Raw genomic sequence first — 18,988 nt, forward strand, 5'->3', positions numbered from 1 at the left:
TCTAAAACCCATCTACCCAGGTGCTCTCAACTGGAGACAGGCAACAAAATTCTTTGCTGCACGAAATGAATAGAATGCTTACTTTGCAGAGCCAGAGTAGAAAAGTGCACAACAGAGAAAGTATGTTTGAGTGAGAGAGGCAACCAATTGGTGATGTTTCTTAAAGTCTGGGTTATGACAGGCCATGCAACTGCTGCAACACAGCACATTTCACAGAAGCACCTCTTGGAGAATAAAGTCAGCCTCGCAAGAACCATGGTAAACCCGAAGCAGGATGTGAATAACTGGATCATCACAAAAGGCTGGTGAGGCTGAGCATAGCATAAGTTCACCTATCGTAGCAAGTATTATACATTGGCAATGACAGCTGTTCACTCCGATGAGCAAAACAATTAACCTTATTCCTATTTGGCTGGGGCACTGGGGGGAGCAGAAGCACCCTCCGAAGGCACCCCACGGTGCTCCGGACAGGCCGGGCTATTCTCTCCATCGGTCCAGCGCGGGCGGCCCCGGCCCTGCCTCTAAAGCTGGAGGGTGAGAGCCACAGTCAGCCCCGGGCGGCAGACGGGCAGCATCACCCCTCGCGGGCAGCACCTCCCCGCTGTGTGGTGGGAGCGAGAGGGAGGTCTCCTCCTTCTCTCCCTCCCCGCCCCGCTCTCTCCTCCCTCCCTGCCCGCCTGCCTCCGTGCCTGCAGCCGCAGCGCAGGGGCAGGGGAGCGGCGGCGCGGCAGGCACAGCCTCCCGGCGGGCGCCCGGCGGAGGCAGCAGGGCGGGCGGGCGTTGGCTGCGCCCGGCCCCGCCGCGCCGCCCGCAGGCTCCGCCCGGCGCTCCCATGGCGCGGCGGCCCCGCGCCAGGTGAGCAGCGCTGCCTGTTGCGCCGAGCGGAGCGGAGCGGAGCCACCGGGGCCACACGCCGAGAAGTTTTGCGGGCAGGCGCCGCGATGTGAGTTGCGGCGCCCCGCGGATGCACTGGGTGGGGGGCGGCAGCTCCGGGAGGAAACTCGACGGGGAGGGAGCGGGGGGAAGGCGATCAGCGCTGCTGCCTCCGAGGGGCTACCGTGCCAGCTTGCCCGGCAGCGATCGGCCAGGGCCACCGGCGATGCCCCCTCCCCCAGTCCGTGCTGCCGAACCTCCGGTGTCCGTGAGTCCCGGGGGGTGACGGGGTCGGGATTCCGCCGAGGCAGCGGGAGATGGGGAAGGAATCCAGAGGCGGAGGCTCTGGGGAGGGGGTTGACACCCTCCCGTTTGGGAGCAAACGAGGGATTTGAGACCTGCGGCCCCCGATCCCGTACCGGAGCAACATCAGAAAAAGGGGTGGAAAATAAAGCGCCCCTCCCATCCGTGCGTGTTCCCGGGGTGCCTGGCCGCTGTCCCTGCCCGGCCGAGTGCGGGCGGGCTGCCGGAGGTCGGTCGCGCCGCTCAGCGTGCGGGCGGCGGCCGGGGCGCCGAGCGGGGCTGCCGGGGAAAGGGGGCGGCGGAGGCGAGGACGGGAGGGAAGACGCCGTGTGTGTTGCCGTAGGATTTTTCCACTTTGAGACCTATCAGGACCAATTGCTACGGTTCGGGCGGCGGTGGCCGCGATGCGGAGGGAGGGGGGAAGAGGGCATCTCCCTCCGAACGCGTGCAACAAATGGCAGCGGCGGGCGGCAGCTGGGCTGCAGGACAGCGGCGGTGCCTGCTGCGCCCAGGTGAGCTGCGACGCCCCCGCTGCCCGGGGAGGTACCGGGCGGAACCGTAGCGGGTGGCGCTGGAGCTGCCCCGGGGGGCCGTGGCGGGGTGCGGGTGCCCCCGGCCCGGGACAGGAACGGGGGTTCAGGGGTCCCGCGGCCGTGGGGAGCTCCGTGCGACTCGGCGCTCTGAGCGGGTCACGGTCGCGACCTCTGAGCCCGCACAGAATTGTCTCGATCTCTTGCAACAAGCGGGTACTGGGTACTGTGTGTCTGTGGGAACCGCGGGCTCTTCTCTCGCCTTTCTGGCAAACTACATGTCCAGAATTTCCCTCGACAAAAATTTGGAAAATGCCTCAGATGTGCCAGCGAGAATTCTTCTTTCCGTCTTTGCTTCTGCCTTTAAAAATTAGGAGATTTTAGAGTATCGGTTAGAAAATGTCAAAGTGATTCAGGCTGCAGGTTATCGTCCCATCTTTCTGATTGTCTCTAGACAGCAGAAATGGTGTAATTACTGAATGAAAATAGCTGAACAACTTGAAAAGCATAAATAGACCAACCACCTCAAGAGTCAGAATGAGAACCAGGCAAACAGCATTTACTGCTCTCCTCAAAGAGGTAATCCTAGAGTTATTTACATAGATATGAAAATGACAGAATAAGCGAAAGCTTTTGAGATTATTGGAATTAATTAAAATATAATAGCCATGACAAAATGTTACAGATTTGGTAAGGAAAGGAAAACAACTCTTTTTCAAGCTGAAAACTCTGGCTGGGATAGCCTTTTCTGAATGTTGAAAAGACCTGTCAAAAATTTCTTTCTATGGTAACCTAATAATTTGTAGGTTTTAATTGGAAGGTGTGCATCACGCCCTACTGAAAGCAGTAGCTTGAAGGCTTTGATACAGAGCACCACAGTGTTCTAATGTCTTACCTATTGATATTATTCTTAGTAATTAAATTTAATTTAAACGTATAAGCTTCTAGTTTGGTTTAAAGGGAAAGGAAATAAGCTGTAGCATGAACTAAATTTGCAAAACCTTTGCTATATTCAGAGTCTAATTTTCTAGTTTAGTTTCTAAATAGTAAAATTGCTCAGAATTAATTATAACTGTGATTGCGGCACCCCTTACTTGTGCAAGTTGCCTGGATTTCTGTGGGATTACTTCTACCGGTAATATTCTGATGGCTCAAGATAGTAGGATCAGGCCCATGGTCAGAGAGTTCCAGCACGCAGCACCATGTAGGGTTGTGTCCATTGTCGCTAATGAGATGATTTGGACTTTGGCAAGAGAAGAATGTGAGGTTAAGTCCAAATCTCTTGCATTTATTCAGCTATTGCTGGCTGGGTCACTGAACCCTGATCTTGCCTTCCCCTGAGGTTTGCTGTAAAATGTGCGCTGACTTCAGTCCAACCAAAACGAGCTCCTGTGTGATTGTAGTTTGCCTTAGTTGCCTTAGGGCGGGTTGAAGCTGCTGAGTGTCTTGGAGATCAGGGCCTGAGTAAATGAGGATTGTACCTGCAGCTATCAAGAATCAATGTGTTTTCCGTCAAATGCGAGATTAATTGAAAGAGAAGTATCATTTAATAGGCATATAATTCTGTGGTCTGGATCCAGTCCTGAGCTAATAAAGTCCATGTGAGCTTTTTCCATATAAATGGAATAGCAAGACTTAAGGGTACAGGTGTGATTTGTCTTTTCCATGTGCTTTATGGATCCATATTTCAAGTCTTTTGGGAGGTAGGAAATTCTTTGTGCTCACCCTGAAACAGCATTAGGTAACAGAGCAAGTGCATTATATGCATTCTTCCAGCAGGAGAACTGGAATTTATAAAATTCAGCTGTATTCAGAGGTGCTAACTCAAGTGTCTAAAGCCAGTGAAAATGTATTGCTTCATTTCAAAAGCACCTTTAGATATTCAGTTAAATAATAAGGTGCTTCTAAGTCTTGTTTTTAAGGATATTTCCTGTCACTTCACTAGGAATATTTATGTGAGTAGCACAAGGGATACATGGCTCACTGGCAGGAAGATTTTAAACTTTTTAATGAAATGGATGATTTAAAGAAGAAGGAGTATGGGTAGAAATATTTCTCGTTACCACTTCAGTTAATCAGAAGATGAGCTAAGGAAGGTAGTTCCTCTCAGAGTGGAATACTGCAGTCGTAATGACTTACAGGATTTGCATGTAACTACTGTCCTTGTTGTCATCTGCATGCCTGGTCTTTGAATCAGCACTCATTAGAGAATGCAAATTAAATTAGTGTTCTGTGGCTAGCAAAATAATGCCCCTAATTTTGCCTCATTCAGTAAGCTTTGTTCATAAGCTTAGAGAAAACTCTTGTAAAGCAATTTAGAAACTTATAATAATGTTAAACAGAACCTTATTTCAAAATGATGGTATTTTGAGCCAAGAATAAATTATTTGAGTTCATAGAATATGTAGCATTTACCTTGGCTTGTTTGGCCAAGCATTTTTAAGTTGATATTTTATTTACTAAAAGTAACCTCCAGAAAGTACAATTTTGACAGGGTACTTCAGTACTTGTATGAATCAAATGCCAGTATGTCTACTGAAAGTACAAGCAGAAATGATTTAGGAATTTCTCAGAACCTTCAATAAGTATTTTTAAAGAGATTACAGCCCGTGAATACATGGATGAAGAAGGTATAACTTCTGCTCTTAAATCCAATGTGCCGTGGGTGCAGTAGCATCAAATTTAGAGATGTTTTGGTGAATTTAATCTCTGCTACTGGTTTCAGTCTAGCTCTTTTCATAACTATTGTCTGTGTTTCTGTCATTCTGGCGTGGTTTGTTAGTCTGGATGTACAGCAGACTTGTGGGTACATCCCAGAGGGAAAAAGAGTGTGATGTGGTATTGGTTTTACTCATCATTTTACTGCTTCATCAGAGCATCAGATAAACAATTGCTGTGGAACTCACTGTGGAGGAGGATCTCATTAGTTCATAGTGCTTAAAGATGCATGATCCTGCTTCATGGAGATTTCTGAGGGTGACTGGTGTCTGTGTCTGTACTTGCTGCTGATGACCTGCACTGCTTATGCCCATCAGCACCTGTATCCAGTGCTGGCTTTGCTTTACACGCTTAGGTTGAACTTGGAAACACAAATGCAATGCTTACTGTTACCAAAGTACCTTTTATTCCTCTCTCTGGATATTTAAGTATATGAAGGTACACTGACTACCTTCACCAAGCAGATATTTTTTAAAAAATGGTTTTATTTCTGACTGACTTCCACAATGGACGTGGGGAAGTCCTTTTCATAGGATCATCCCTGCTCCTGAGTTCTGTTTTCCATCAGCAAGGAAAAGGCAACGGTTGCTGAATTTAAATGGTATTTCTTTCTCTGGAGGGTATGAACTTTTGTAGTGATGAAAAAAAGAGAGGTAGACAAATGGGAACAGATGAAGAAGGACCAATGCCCTCAAAACAAGGGAGAAGTAGATGACAAGAGGGAGAAAGTAGTGGCTGGTCTGAGTAGTTTGACTCTTGAAGTTGAGGTGATCTGGGCTGTACCATAGCCCTCTGGCTCAGATCTGTGCTGTGCCACGCATTTGTCATGGCCCTGCCATGGGCCTTCAGAAAAGATGTGTTGGTTGATTTCAGTGAGACTAGAATCTAGCCTTGCTGAAGAATTGAATTTGGCATTTTGTATCTCAGCTCCACTGACAGAAAGGAGATAAAAAATGCCTCTTGAGGAAATGGGACTGGAAAAAAGCCTTTTCAGTGATACATTGATCTGGATAATTGGACTTTTTACTTAAACAGAGATGAAAATTACCACTACAGATCTTGACATACTTGATTAAGGTTTACCTCTGCTTTTCAGCTAGCTAGTGTGTGTGTTTTAAATTAATTTGGCACTTCATTAATAGTACTTTCATAAAGCTGCTAACTTTAGAGAAGAAGAAAAAAGTTAACGTCTGCTTGCCAAATAGTACTATAAAGACATGCTAATAAGAAAAAATGAAAAGTGATAGAAGTGAGTGACGATACATAAATGGGATGCTACTCTGGCCTGAAAGCAGGAAAGCACATGGACTATTTAATTATTTAAGGAACAATAAATGAGAAGTCCGGTTCTCAAGTGACAGTAGAAGAAGAGATGAACAGAATTTTAAAGGGTTAGGAAAGGGAAACAATGCATAAAGAAAGTAGAAGGTGGACAGGAAGGGACCAAAGGGTCAGGGGATGGACTTAAGATTTCTGTGGAGTTTTCAGTTGGAAAATATTACCTCTATATTGTGGTGTTTGCATAACAGCCAGTATTTTACTCAAATTGTGGAAATTTGGCACACAGTGTCCTCCTGGAGGAGTCACTTCATGTTCCCACTTCATCCTCTGGATGCACAACCTCAGTTAATAGGGCATGTGCTTTTAAAGATGGCATGTCTTAGGTGTCGGGCTCTCTGAAGAGGCTCACTTTGTGGATGTTGTTAGTTGTAATGGTGCTATCATTTACTTCTATCAAAGTTGCTTCCTCCACCAAACAGTAGCATTGGTTTTAAATGGAGTATTTTTTGCAGTTCACCAAAATTGGCTTACACACTTTTGCAACTGTACTCATTAAAGATACATTGTATGTAAAGATCATAAGTATTCAGCATTTCATTACAAATGTTTGCATTGGGAGTTAGTGGGACACATGAAAAGTATGTGAAGGCTGTTTCCTTTATGTAGATTACAAATGTGTATTGTTTTGGCGGAATTTGCTTCATGCAGAATATTCTTGTAGTGCTTACAAAGTATATATTTTTATGTACTTGTGAATAATTTGCAGCAAAAGGTGAAGCCTTTGGACGTGAAAATAAACCCATGGTGCTTGCCATTGTAAAGGCATTGCAATTAAAAGAAAAGGAAAAGCACTGGGTCAACAGCGTTGAGTTCCTGCTAGTACTCCCTCACCTTTAAAAGCAGAGACAAATATTTCTTCCTCTTTAAAGAGGAACTGCAACAAAAATTTTGTATGAAATTGCTTGTTAGGTCATATATGATTAAGCAAGCAATGGTGGTTATGTATATTATTGATGAAAGTTCATCTTATCAGCATTAAAACCAAAATAAATTTATGTTACTGATGTTTTAATTCTTGACTTTTTACCCTGTTTCTGTTCTATGTTTAGAAATGAAAATAGGCACAATCTCTTTAGACTTCCATTTCAATTATTTTTAATTCTTTACATAGCAGTGTTTGTATATTGTTTTCTATACACTCTTTTCTTAAAAAAAGAAAAAGAAAAACCCCCGGAAAGCCTTTTCTTACACTTATAAAAATACTTCTGTAATGGTTTTTTTTTTTTTTTTTATGTGGAAGACTTATTTGGAAATGTTTATGTTCTTTTATACTTTGCTCCATCTATGCTAAAAAACGGCATTTGCCAGGAAGAAAAATTGTGGAATCAATAGGAGTTGTAGAAGAGGGGAGGTCCTCAACAGCAGGAGACTGACTGTTCGCAAGACTGACAGTTGAAAAATGCAAGGGTCAGTCTTTATAGTAAATTCTTGCTAGAGCTGGGTTTGGTTTTGTTGGATTTTTTCCCCTAGATGTACTGCAAATGGTCTTTAAAATTTATCTTGATTCTTACATTTTATTAAATGTAATTATTGTTATAAATGTCAAAAGAGTGACCCTTAGTTCTTTTCTCCTAAAATGAAGTTAACAGGCTAATTCTGCCATTGCAACCTTCAAATAGTATGATTGTGTTTCTAAGCATCCTTTTTGCCCTTGTTTTCAGCTTTGTTGACACCAACTCATTGAGATGAGAATTGGTGACTTTTAAACAGTCTATTTTTAACAAAGTTTGTAATAGAGTATTATGGTTTATGAATGTGTGTCAGCCCCAGTTTGCACAAGCACTAAAAGGGAAGGCTTGTATCAGAGGAGATCTGCTTCTAAGTCCTCATTTTCAGTTTTGTTGTTCTCTGGGTTTTCCTGGTCCTGTTTTTCAGATGGGAGTACCAATTTTTACTCTGCTGCTGCGAGGACATCTCTTTTTCAAAGCTGAGAGATTTCAAACTGAAACCTTTTTCAAAGGAATGGTCTATATCATGTTATAAAATGACATACAAGTGGGGAGTTTTGGTTTCTAGGCTCATCTAACTTGCAGTGAAATAACTCCTTAAACTTCAGATCACAGTATTTCTCAGACCTTTAGTTGTCACTTCTAACACACTGCATATGACCAAAGCACACATTCAAATAGAATAAGAACATCTCAGCTTTGACTGAAAAGCAGCACATGGATGACAGCATGCAATCCAAGTAATCCTTTCTTTTCCTATATGTTTTGAGGCTGCAGAGCTGACATGTCATGTCCCTATACACCGGATTTGTGATCCCTTCTTGATTATAAGCAAGACTGTTGTCACTGAAAGGTTAATAATTTCTGTTCAGAAAATGTCTTGGTCATTTTCTCTTTCCAGAGTCTTTCACAGGTTTTGCCCTTTGACAGAAAATATTTAATCTGTATTCTGCTCATCACTTTCATCAATTACTTGGTATACTTATTGACATCTCTGATGCATAGTGGTGTTAGGAATAATTTCTTGACAGAAAGGGTTATCAAGCATTGGAACAGGTGTTTGAGTCACCATCCTTGTAGGTGTTTGGAAGATGTATAGATAAGGCACTTAGGGACATGGTTTAGTGGTGGACTTGGCAGTGCTGAGTTAACAGTTGGACTCAAAGATCTTTTCTAACCTAAATGATTCTGTGATTCTATAAATACTTATTTTGCTAGAGTAGGACTTGACAGAATTTAGACATGCAAGAATCCTAAATCTTTGGCTCAGGAAACAATCCTGGTGGATACAAATGGTATTTCAATAACTTTCGATCCAAAAATACTTCTTGCAAAGCGACAGGACTGTTCTTCTTGCCAGTCATGGCAGGTGCTCCATCTGTACAAATACCACCTAATTTGAAGAAGTCAAGCTTAATGAGCTGTTTTTTTCCCATTATCTGCCTCGTTTTCAACAATTTTTTCTCTATTTAAACAAGTGTGAGGCAAGGCAGCAGTGTGGAATGAAATGGACAGAGGCCAACCAATTACTTAATTATAGTAGACTTTTTTTAACACATTGAAAAACAACTGTCAACCGTGCAGTGTCAGTAGCATTGCAACTTCCCTTGGTTGTGGGCAAAAAGGAAAAAAAATGCATGAATCTGTTAAAAATTGAAATGCATGCTGTTGTACTGTCTAGTGCCATCTCAGCCCTTCCCATTGTTATGCTGTGTGAACAACTATGGACATATCAGCTGTGTGCTGTTTTTTCAATCTGGTTTGTGCAGCAATAATTGATGTACCCTCTTGTATTCAGGCTTTGTTTTCTGAGAACAGCGCTTTCTCACAAGCTTGCCATAAGGGATATTTGCTATTACACCTTTGTCACTGATTTCAGCTCATGGATGTGTATTTATTTTTTCCATGTAAAAAGCTGTCATGCAAGGGATCTTTCTTGAGGTGAAATCTGTCCATAGGTCAGATGCAATAGAATATGTTTTACATTACTTTCAGGATTAGTTTGTATAAAAGTACCGCTCCAATTTGGACTTTACGTGACTGTATCACCACAAGCATACTTCTACACACCCTATTTTCCAAAGAACTTCCCTGAGAGAAACAATCTCTATGCAGTGTCAGCTCCATGCACTGTCATCTTAGTATTTTTTTTCACTGTGGCATGCATGACTTAGCAGGCAATGCTTTGATGATAAGTAAATGGATTTTAAAAGCTTATGGACATTTGAATTAACTGGGAAATAATTAGAAAAACATAAGGTGAGTGAGGTTGCACAGGTCCTTTATTTTCCCCTTGCTGTGGGATTGCAGAGCAGGTCCCAAAAGGAGTCTTGTTGACTGGAGTTAGTGTGTGTTGTTTCACTGAAGCAATATTTTATCAGTGAGCTAAGACTGCTAGTTTTAAATTCTGATTCTTGAAGCTGTGGAGTGCAGCTTTGAATACCAAGTAAATGCTTGGGCATTTGCAAATGGAGCCTCAAATATTACCAGGCTTGCATAGCAGTTCTTCATTACTGTAAAGCATTGGTGGGCTAGGGGCTGATTCTGTGGCCTCATGTATTTTTCCATTCACTTGGCTGTTCCAAGTAGCCTCCTCCATTTCCTATGCAGCCACAGTTTCCTCAAATTATTTTTTAAAGGTATATTATTGCGTTTCTTCTAAAAGTATATAAGGCTAGGGGTTTGAGCGTTGAATTTAATAAATATCGTTATTGAAGTAGAATTTAATTTTCTACATTTTTCTAAATGTAGATGTGATTTGTGTATGAGGCGCTCATGTGACTTTAAAAGCATTTGGTCTCAGCCCTTCTGACATTATTTCTGCATTTTGGACCAGCCACTTGCAGGTAAAGGGCACTAACAGAGTAACATTTTAGTGACTTTAAATACCACAGCTGACAGAGAAAGATTGAGTTTTTAAGGATCAGCTATCGGGGAAGTGCACTTCAGTATTCCCATCTAGGAAAAAAAACCCAACCATGTTTGTTTTTAATTACAGATACTGAGCTTGTTGTGGTCAGTTGATGCGGAGGTAGCCTGACTGCAGAGGTGGAAAGTTTGTGGTAGTGAAAATTGGAGATCGGTGAGAGGTGAGCTTCTTGCTAACATTGATATTACTCAGATTCACTGTTTTTACTTAATACACCTGAGTGTTCTTGGAATTACCTAGCAGCATTTGGCATGGAAGTGTTGCTCCTGAAAAGAGTTTCAATCTGAGAAATTAGCCATAAACTTTGACCCTTTTCTGGTATAACTTAGACTAGATGGTTTTATTTGACAACTTAATAGTTGTACCTAAGCTGCCTCTAAAAATATTTTGCACTTGAACTTCATTAGTCTTGCATATATTACTTTTTCAAATTAATTGTTATAGTTCCTACTAAATAAAGGATGAACTTGGAAAAAGAAAATTAAAAGCAAGTGATCTGTATCTTTACTTACAAAACAAATACAATATAAATAATTACATTTTCACAACATTTACTTTTCAACATTTTCACACCAGAATGGGAAAAGAGAAAAAGCGCATCAGTGTAAACCTTCTGAAACCTGTTTTCTGTGCCGTTGCCTGTGCCCCTTATGGTTAGAGAGAAACGCTGTATTCCTCACATGCCATAAGGAGAACATTGCCATTCAATGGTTGTGGCAACAAGCAAAGAAAACACTGGGCTGTGCTGTAGCTCCCCATAATGGTGAAAGCCTTTAATTTTTCATTAGGGATTTGACCCTTGGCTCATTTGAAGGGTGAACTTGATTTCTTTGCCCCTACAGGAAAAAAACACCCAAACAGACTAAGCAAAAGCACCGGCCGCTGTCATTACTAATTCATCAGATGTGACGGGGTTGGTGTTCTTCAGCTTCACTTTGCATGTCAGGATTTAGGGAAACTGGAATGAGAGGGAAGTGATGTCTATAAAGAGCTGGCAGGGATGTACCAGATAAAATACCCCTGTAAGAAGGCTCATCTGAAGAGATGAAAGGCAGAGTAATCAGCACCTGCAGAAACGTTTCCTTTAAGGTTTGTACTTCTGGTGAGAGGCAAAAGATAAAACACACCACTAACACTACAGCATGTCCTTGCTAAGCCTACAACTGCTTTCTTGGCAGCCCCAATGGAGGCATTTTGCTGGGCCCTGGGAAAACAAGTGTTTTGGACATGCACAGGTCATGAGGATTTTTCAAGGCTGAGACGTGAGCCCTGGTGCAAAGGCAAAGTCACAGAGCTCCTAATGCATCCAGGGAGGCATCTCAGACAGGAGCTCAGTCTCTGGGCTCACAGCCGTCAGCAGCGATGGGCATCCCTTAAAAGTTTGTTCAAGTGCTGAGCTTTTCTACAAAAGTGGAGTTTCTTTATAGGTTAGGTGGCTGGTCCAGGGTGAAAAAGGAATGATGGCAAGTTTTTCAGTTATGCTTACTGCACTTCAAAACACCAGTTTGACTGTTAACATGAATATTGTCAGTGTAAGTAGACGGTATTTTTAATTGCTGTTGTTTACGTGGGGCCTTCAAGGTTGTCATTGAGGGCTCAGGAAGGCTATTCCAAAGCCTTACCGAACAAAAGGGCTCAATTCTTTTTCCTTACTAAGTGCCATGGTGTAGGGGTGAAATGGATAGATGAGATTTCAGTGTTCTCAGCACTGGGTGGAAGGGAGTCCTCATGTGGCTTTTGAATATGGGTTTGCAATATTTTCTAACTTGCCAGGCATTTCTCCTTTGTTTTGTTTTGCTTCCCCAGTACTTTTAAAACTTTATTCTAGTTTTCCTCTGAACCAAAGTGATGTTTAAAGAACAAAGTCCAGGAAAGATGTTGGTACAACAAAGAAAAGAATTCCTAGAAGAGGTTTAGGAGGTCTGAAATGGGAGATGAATAGTTCTTTTCTTATCTCAGGGGAAAGTGGTCCTTCTAAATAAGAAGGTCAAGTGTTCTTAGGTGACAGAAGAGTCTTCAAAATACTTAAGTAAAAATTCTCTGTGTTTCCCAATGAAGAGGGGAAAGATGTTTTATTATAACAGACCTGTAGCAAGTTTACAAAAAGTAAATTTTGTGTAATTTTCCTTGAAAGTATTTTGATACTAATGAGAATCTTAAAGTCCTTAAAAGTCCTTAAACTTTCTAGAGCTTTCTTTTTATCCTGCTGTCTTCCCTTTTCACTGCTGCTGCTCTCAGAAAAAGCTGTCTACCCTCTCTTTGAGGTGTCATCTATGCAGGACTCTTCCAAGGCACCAACTTGACCCTTTATGTGGGCTAAGGGTTGCATGAAACAGGGCAGCAAAAGTCTTTCAGTGCAGGTGCCTGGAGCTGGCCTTCCTGTACCCTTGCTGGAGCTGGTGGCTGGGTCTGCTGGGGGAGAAGCTGGATTTTTTTGCAAAGAGGAGACCATGGGAATGTGCTTAGGTTCAGAGCTGAGACGGGGGTTGTACAGAGGTTGTGGTTTGATTGGTATTTAGTTTGGAAACATCAGTATTGTGGATTCATTTTTCTTTTTTTTGCTTGCAAATCACTCATATTTAAAGATTTCAGGTTAACCTGTGTCTGAGCTTGGTGGAATTGCTTTGATTTATGTGGGTGTAAGGCATAATAGATTTATGTCCATAACGTGCATGCTGTCTCAATTTTTTACAGACTTAGGCAAAATCATAATGAAAACACCTTGAGAATGGATGTTATATGTACTGATTTGAACACAGATATTTCCAGGTGGGAAGTGAGGTATTGTTCCTAACTTGCAATATAGAAATACTTGAAATAACTGTTTCTGGGACTTTAGTATTATGTATTGAATTCATATCTACCCCTGTCATCCTACAGACTACTAAAACAAGATTCTGCTCAAAATGATAGAAGTGACAGTCATACAATGCATTTCATTCCTGCTGAGCCCTGTTAGGTAGTTAGTCTGGGGAGATTTGGATCTCACTTCAGTCATTCAAAGGCATTCCTTTGGAGGCGATTTGCAGAATATGTAATTGTGCCCATGAATCCCTCGCTTCCCCCTGCAAATAGGGTAGAATTTCTGTTGCCACCCTACTGTGCTGAAGCAGCAATTTCCCCCCCCCCATCCCCCCTTTTTCAAAGCCCAGCAGTTGTGGTGAATTCTCTCTGCCGCTGGCCATGCTTTCATTCCTCTGCAGTGTGGTTACATAGATATGCTTCTGTGTTCTGTCAGTGTTTGATCCCTTCCAGCTGGCAGTGAATCGAAGAAATCATATGTATGGACACCCAAACTCTGCCCTTAGCTACACTTGTGAAAACCTATGGCATTATACAGTTGGCTTGGAAAGGCTTAAGAAATCCCATGAGATCCACTCCACTGAAAGTCACTCTGTAAATGTTAGACAGGGCTGTTGTTTTTGTTCTAGTACATTTTACTTTAAAGCTGCACCTGAGCTGCAGTCGATGATACTGTTTCATAACATTGAAAAAGAGGGACGGATTTGGAGTATGAGATGTGCCATGCTGTCAGTGGAGCTTGTCACTGAAATTGTCATAGCTGGGCACCACGGCAGTGTCTGAGCTGCAGGAAAAACGTGCTCAGTGGGTTCTGGTTCCTGGCAGCGTTCAAGCCATTGGTCACCATGCAACCATCCTCCTCAACAGCCTGATCTCCTTTGGGAAAGAACCAGGGCTATCTGCTAGCAGGGTTGGCAGCAGTGGTGCCCAACACCCCAGGGTATCTTGGTGGACCCTGACCTTGCACAAGAGTGAGTTCCAGGCAGCAGAGCATGTTTCTTCTGGGCCAAGAAAACTGTGTTTAGGTCTGACACGTTCCTAGCCTCATCCAGTATGGAGGAAGCACAAGTCTGAGGAACCCCTTTGGTCTTCAGGCTCTGGGGAAGGTCTGGGTACTGGTCTGTGGTGGTGTAGCTGAGTGCCCTCTGACTGTGAAACAGAGTGTAAAGGAGATGTACATTGGTGTGTGGATGGGCCCATATGATCCTTTTGTTTCAAGTTTATTGCAGAACCACAGGAAATAATGTTGAGGCAGATACTGTACTGACACAGCATTTTTGACTCATGCTGATCTTTGCCATTGTGGAGGATACTTCATGCAGCTGATCCACAAATAACCAAAGAGCTTGAATAGTTGTATAATACGTCCTTTTAAAAGTGTTGCAGTGATCTGAGCAGATTGAAGTTGCAGTCAAAAAAGCCCTGCCCTGAGTCATTTACTTTAGTTCTTGCTTTCTGTGTCTTGGGACCCTTAGGAAACAAAGAAACAAATTATTAGATGTGAGGAAGGTAAGCACAAGATACGGTGACAGGTATTATACACAAATCCAGGACTGTCATTGGGTATTTTTATCTACTTTTAAATTTTGGAAAATTTTCAAAAAGAAGAGTTCTGCATATTTTTCTTTCAGACTGAATGGAAATTTTGCCATTGGTTAATACAGAAAGGAAGTTCGGAAATACCAGAATGACGGGTGAATTATTTATGTATCCAATTTGCTGCTGTGAACAGAGGAACAAGGATCTTAAATGCTGTTAATTACTGTGGATTTTATTTCACTGACTATGGTTGTAGCTGCAGGCCATGTAGCCTCCAGAGGTGACTTGGGTGCCATGCAGTTTAAGGGCACTTCTGGAAGGGAGGAGGGAATGTGCAAAGTGTTCATTGCTGGGCAGTCAGATGACATCTGGATGTTTTATCATGTTAGCAGAGAAAAGTGATGTTTTTCCTTCAAGTCTTGAAGGATTAACAGCTTTATTTATATTTCTTCTGGTGTGTCCAGAACAGAAAAAAATAATAGAAAAAAAGTTACAATTCTGTAGTACAGCATCTTCACATTTTTATTCTGTGCTTACTGTATTCAAGGGATTTCCTAGCAAGAATAGAAACATCTGCAATAGCAGATCCTATTTATGTTAATCTTTTCCAATCAGCATGCAGCCTGAAATAATTACAATAAATGCACTGTCTGCTCCAAACACTCACAACTTCCATTTATTTCAGGCTTCTTTGCTTCGCAAATCTGAGAACATAATCCTTCATTCTGCTCTGCTTCATCTCCTTTGCATTAATTTATCCAACAGTATCTTTTGTGAGCTTCATTAACAATGGCCATGCCATGATAAATTACATAAATTGAGAAGTTTTAATTAACTAAGTTAACAAAACAGCCCCACAAAGCATAATAAATTTAATTAGGTAACGTTTTCCTGTAATAAGTTTGCACACAAAGTGTGTAATGAAGTAGGCCAGAGTAAAATCTGTAATCTGAAGGTTTTTAGATTTCATAGCTGCAGAAATAGTTTCTTTTAAAAAAACGTATTTTTATAAGATTATGTGCTAAACATACCTTGTTGTGCAAAGGATTATGCAAACCTGGCAGAAAAACAATAGTTACTGACAAAGACATGACTAAGAGTGTGTTTGAACAGAAGAAGGCATCTTCCAGTCTTTCCTCCTCTGCTTCTGCCAGAGCTGCTCTTCAAGTCAGGGTCATTTTCTCCAGCTTGACAGTGGTGCTTTGGCTCTGGTTGTTTTTGGTTTTTTTGGTTCTGGGTGGAATTGATGGGTGTTTTTGGTCAAATTGGCTAACATATGTGGTGTAAAGAGCACATTCAGAGCACAGTCTCCTTGCTGGTGCTGTGTGCATTTAGCTGGGCTGCTTGCCCAGGTATGTGGGAAGGAAAAGTAAGATCAGCCTTGGCTCATGTATCGAGTGCTGTGGAGCGACTTCTCAGGTGTCCTCTGCAGCTAACAGCATCTGTCTTTGCTTTTTCTTGCCTAAACTTGCATCCAAAAATATTGTTATCCCTTGCCTCCTACCTCTTACACAGCCCAGCCAGGCTGCTTTTGCTTGAGGAATGCTCCTTTCTAAGGAATTTGATTCAAAAATAAGAACTTCACTTTCCCTTTATGTCCAGGACAGCTTTGTGACAGTAAATGGTACTCTGATTTTTGATGGTGAGACCATGAAGCAATTAAACAAAAAACAGTGGGATAGGACACAGAAAGGAACTCTTTAAATTATGAATATTGGTTTGTGTTTTTCCCAGACTCTCTGCAGTCACAGAGAGCAGAACAATGGGAGTATGTGGGTACATCACATTTACTGTTTTGGTTTGGTGATGCATGAAGTCAGAGTAAGGTTTTGTAATTGTCTTTCACAAGTGCAAATGAGTGTGTATTGAAGGCTGTGGAAAATAGTTACCAGTATTTATTATCTCTGTGAAGTGTCCTTTTTATATTTTAATTTAGGGCTGATTTAGAGAGACAAGTTTGATGTCAGCAGCATCAGTTTACAGTTTGGAGTGGATCTCTGGTTTTTGGATCCCACTCGTGTTGTTTACCATCAAACTCTGAAAACAGGGAATGGGACTTTTGGACATTCTGTGAAAAATACATAGCACTACATAATCTGATTTGTGTGTGCATATAACTATTTTGCTATCGGCAAGAGCTATGTAGTATTTAGCCAGGTGAGGTCTGTTGTGAAGATGGAATGGCAACATACCTGAGCTGCTGAATAACTCCTGACCAGAAAGGTCGCAAAATTGTGAGAGGTAGATCTCTTTCAGTTTTCTAACTCACAGTCTACAGTTATTTGTCCATCAGAAGACAGAATAAAGCATTTCAGCATGTGTATATATCCTATATCTCTCTGTTCCTGCCTTTTTACAATCAAGAGTGAAGCAACTGTAATTCTAGAGAAGGTAGGAGGGCATAAAGTTTATGTAGCAGAAGCACATCTATTTTACAGAAAATGTCCCACTTAAATGTCCCACTTTAAACTTTAGGGTTCCACCTGAACAGTTTGAACAATTGCCAGACACACTCCTAAGCTTGTAGGGTATTGCACAGAAATCATGACTGTACTCCTCTGCAGAATTCAAGATAACCTGCAGCATGCATGGTAGTCTGGTGGTAAAGAGGGACACACAGGTCTGGAGCACAAAACAAAGTGAAAGGAAAGAGTTGATAGGAGCAAAAAATAGGGGGGAAAATTAATGCACAGAAGCAGAGGGGGGAAATTAGTGAAGGAAATAATAGGAATTAAAATACAAAGTGTTGACTGAGAAAAGCAGCTCTCGTTAGGGTGAGAACATTGTATGTTCAAGAAGAGATTCAAACAGACCTTCCCTGGAGATTTGTGAATCTTTCAGGTGAAGGACTTTGGGATAAGCAAGAAGACACTTTGCCTCCTAAAGTGTTACAAGTAGCTGAGGCAGATAAATTTTCCAATAGTATCTGGAAAAGAAGATATTAGAAATTAAGGTCTTGATGACAGGAGTATGTCAAATTAATGCATGATGTATTTTTGGAATTATACAATGTGTCATAAGCCAATTTTGTTCCAGGGGAAATGTGACATCTTCTCCCTTGTCAGTGAGGTTTCCAAAAGGCTAAAAAGCAAGGAAAATGGAAAGCAAAAAGTGAAGTTGTCAGGTGGAGAAGAAAAGCATCGCCTGTGGTATTTAAATTGTATAAATTGGTGTTGATGTATCCTGCTCCTCAGCCCCGTCTGATAGCTCTGTGTGTTTCAGCTGCTACACTAACACCTGTTTTCCATTTTCAGTCTGTTTCAGGACAGTAAATTTTACCTTGATCTGTGAAGCCAGTCAGATCCTTTTACATAGCAATGACTTCCCAGGAAGCAGAAACATGAGTCTGTACTGTTGTCGTGAAATACATGCTGTGCCTCACAGCAGATCTGTTTCTTAACTCACAAAAATGTGTGCAAGAGTATTTTGCTGGGCTGCTGAAAACATTTGCGCTGCAGTTTTACATACTGTATTTTTGTTTCTTCTGCTTTCAGGATCTGGACTGTTTAGAAGGGAAATGTGGAATTAACATCTGCAATCTGATGAGGTCTTCCATGTCAGAAAAATACTGTTTCTGCCATTCATGTTGGGAAAGAGGAGCCATCCTTTCCAAGACTTTCAGTATAGGTATAAAAATATTCAAAGAGCTGACAGTTAGTAATTATTATTCATTGGTGCTACTTTGCTTCTAGTACAGTGAACATATTTTTGAAGCAGAATTAAATCCAAGTCTCTCCAGGGGCTGTTGGTATTTTGCTAATGCTAAATTAAAGCGTGCCATGTGCTATGCACTAGAGGTGGTCAGTGGTGGCTTGACAGAACTTAATTGTGTGTGTGGCAGGGGTGCTCTGAGTCACTGCGTGGTAGGTGTGATGCAGCCGCAGTCTGGTGGGAAGTCACAGCCCCTTGTGTTTTCATGAACAGGAAGGAGACATTCCCCAGCTGCTTTCCATCCTGCCTGCAGGTTAGGCGGTCCAGCTCCTGGAGTGGTTATCCTGTATAGCCAGTTTTTGTTCCTTCTGCTCGTCACTTATCCCATTGCTTTTTCAACTCCCAAGCTGTAAATACTTAAAATGAGAAATAAGCTAATTAGAAGCCATGAAATAGAGATGGAAGCTGAGCTTCCTTAAAAAATTAATAAGTGAAGAAGTAGGTCCAGATTGGAGAAGAAGGGATGTAGTCTTTATAGTCTTCAAAATTATCCTATTAAGCTGTTGACTCATGTGTTTGGAAGTATCAATATAAAAATTTAGTAGTATTCCATCTCTGGGACATGCTAGTATATGTTGGACATTTTTAAATGCCCAAAACACTGCCCTGTTTTGAGCACTCATCCTTTTAATACATTTTTGGTATAACTGTCCTTGATGAGGTCCTCACCCTTCTCAGCCAGACACTTGGAGCGTGTTAACCGTGCCCCGATAATGCAGTCAGTGCACAGGATGTTGCAGCATGGCTGGGCTGAAGTGTTACTGGGAAGAGAAGCACCACAATTTAAACTTGTG

General features: G+C 42.0%; 1 protein-coding gene across 5 annotated transcripts in view; it reads left to right on the forward strand.

Annotated features, from left to right (window-relative positions):
• Window positions 1–780: 780 nt before the first annotated feature.
• Window positions 781–18,988, forward strand: part of LRRC3B (leucine rich repeat containing 3B) — a 44,108-nt gene continuing 25,900 nt past the window's right edge. Inside the window, exons 1-2 of one of the 5 annotated variants that reach the window (XM_053949918.1) lie at window positions 781–943; window positions 10,212–10,302. The gene's annotated coding sequence lies outside the window, so the exon portion shown is untranslated. Of the gene's footprint in view, window positions 944–1,539; window positions 1,689–10,211; window positions 10,303–11,214; window positions 11,232–18,040; window positions 18,111–18,988 lie in introns of those variants that run through there. The other 4 variants (XM_053949909.1, XM_053949922.1, XM_053949941.1 and 1 more) reach the window with 4 other exon arrangements.

The sequence above is a fragment of the Vidua chalybeata genome, chromosome 1, assembly GCF_026979565.1.
Source record: "Vidua chalybeata isolate OUT-0048 chromosome 1, bVidCha1 merged haplotype, whole genome shotgun sequence".
NCBI lineage: Eukaryota > Metazoa > Chordata > Aves > Passeriformes > Viduidae > Vidua > Vidua chalybeata.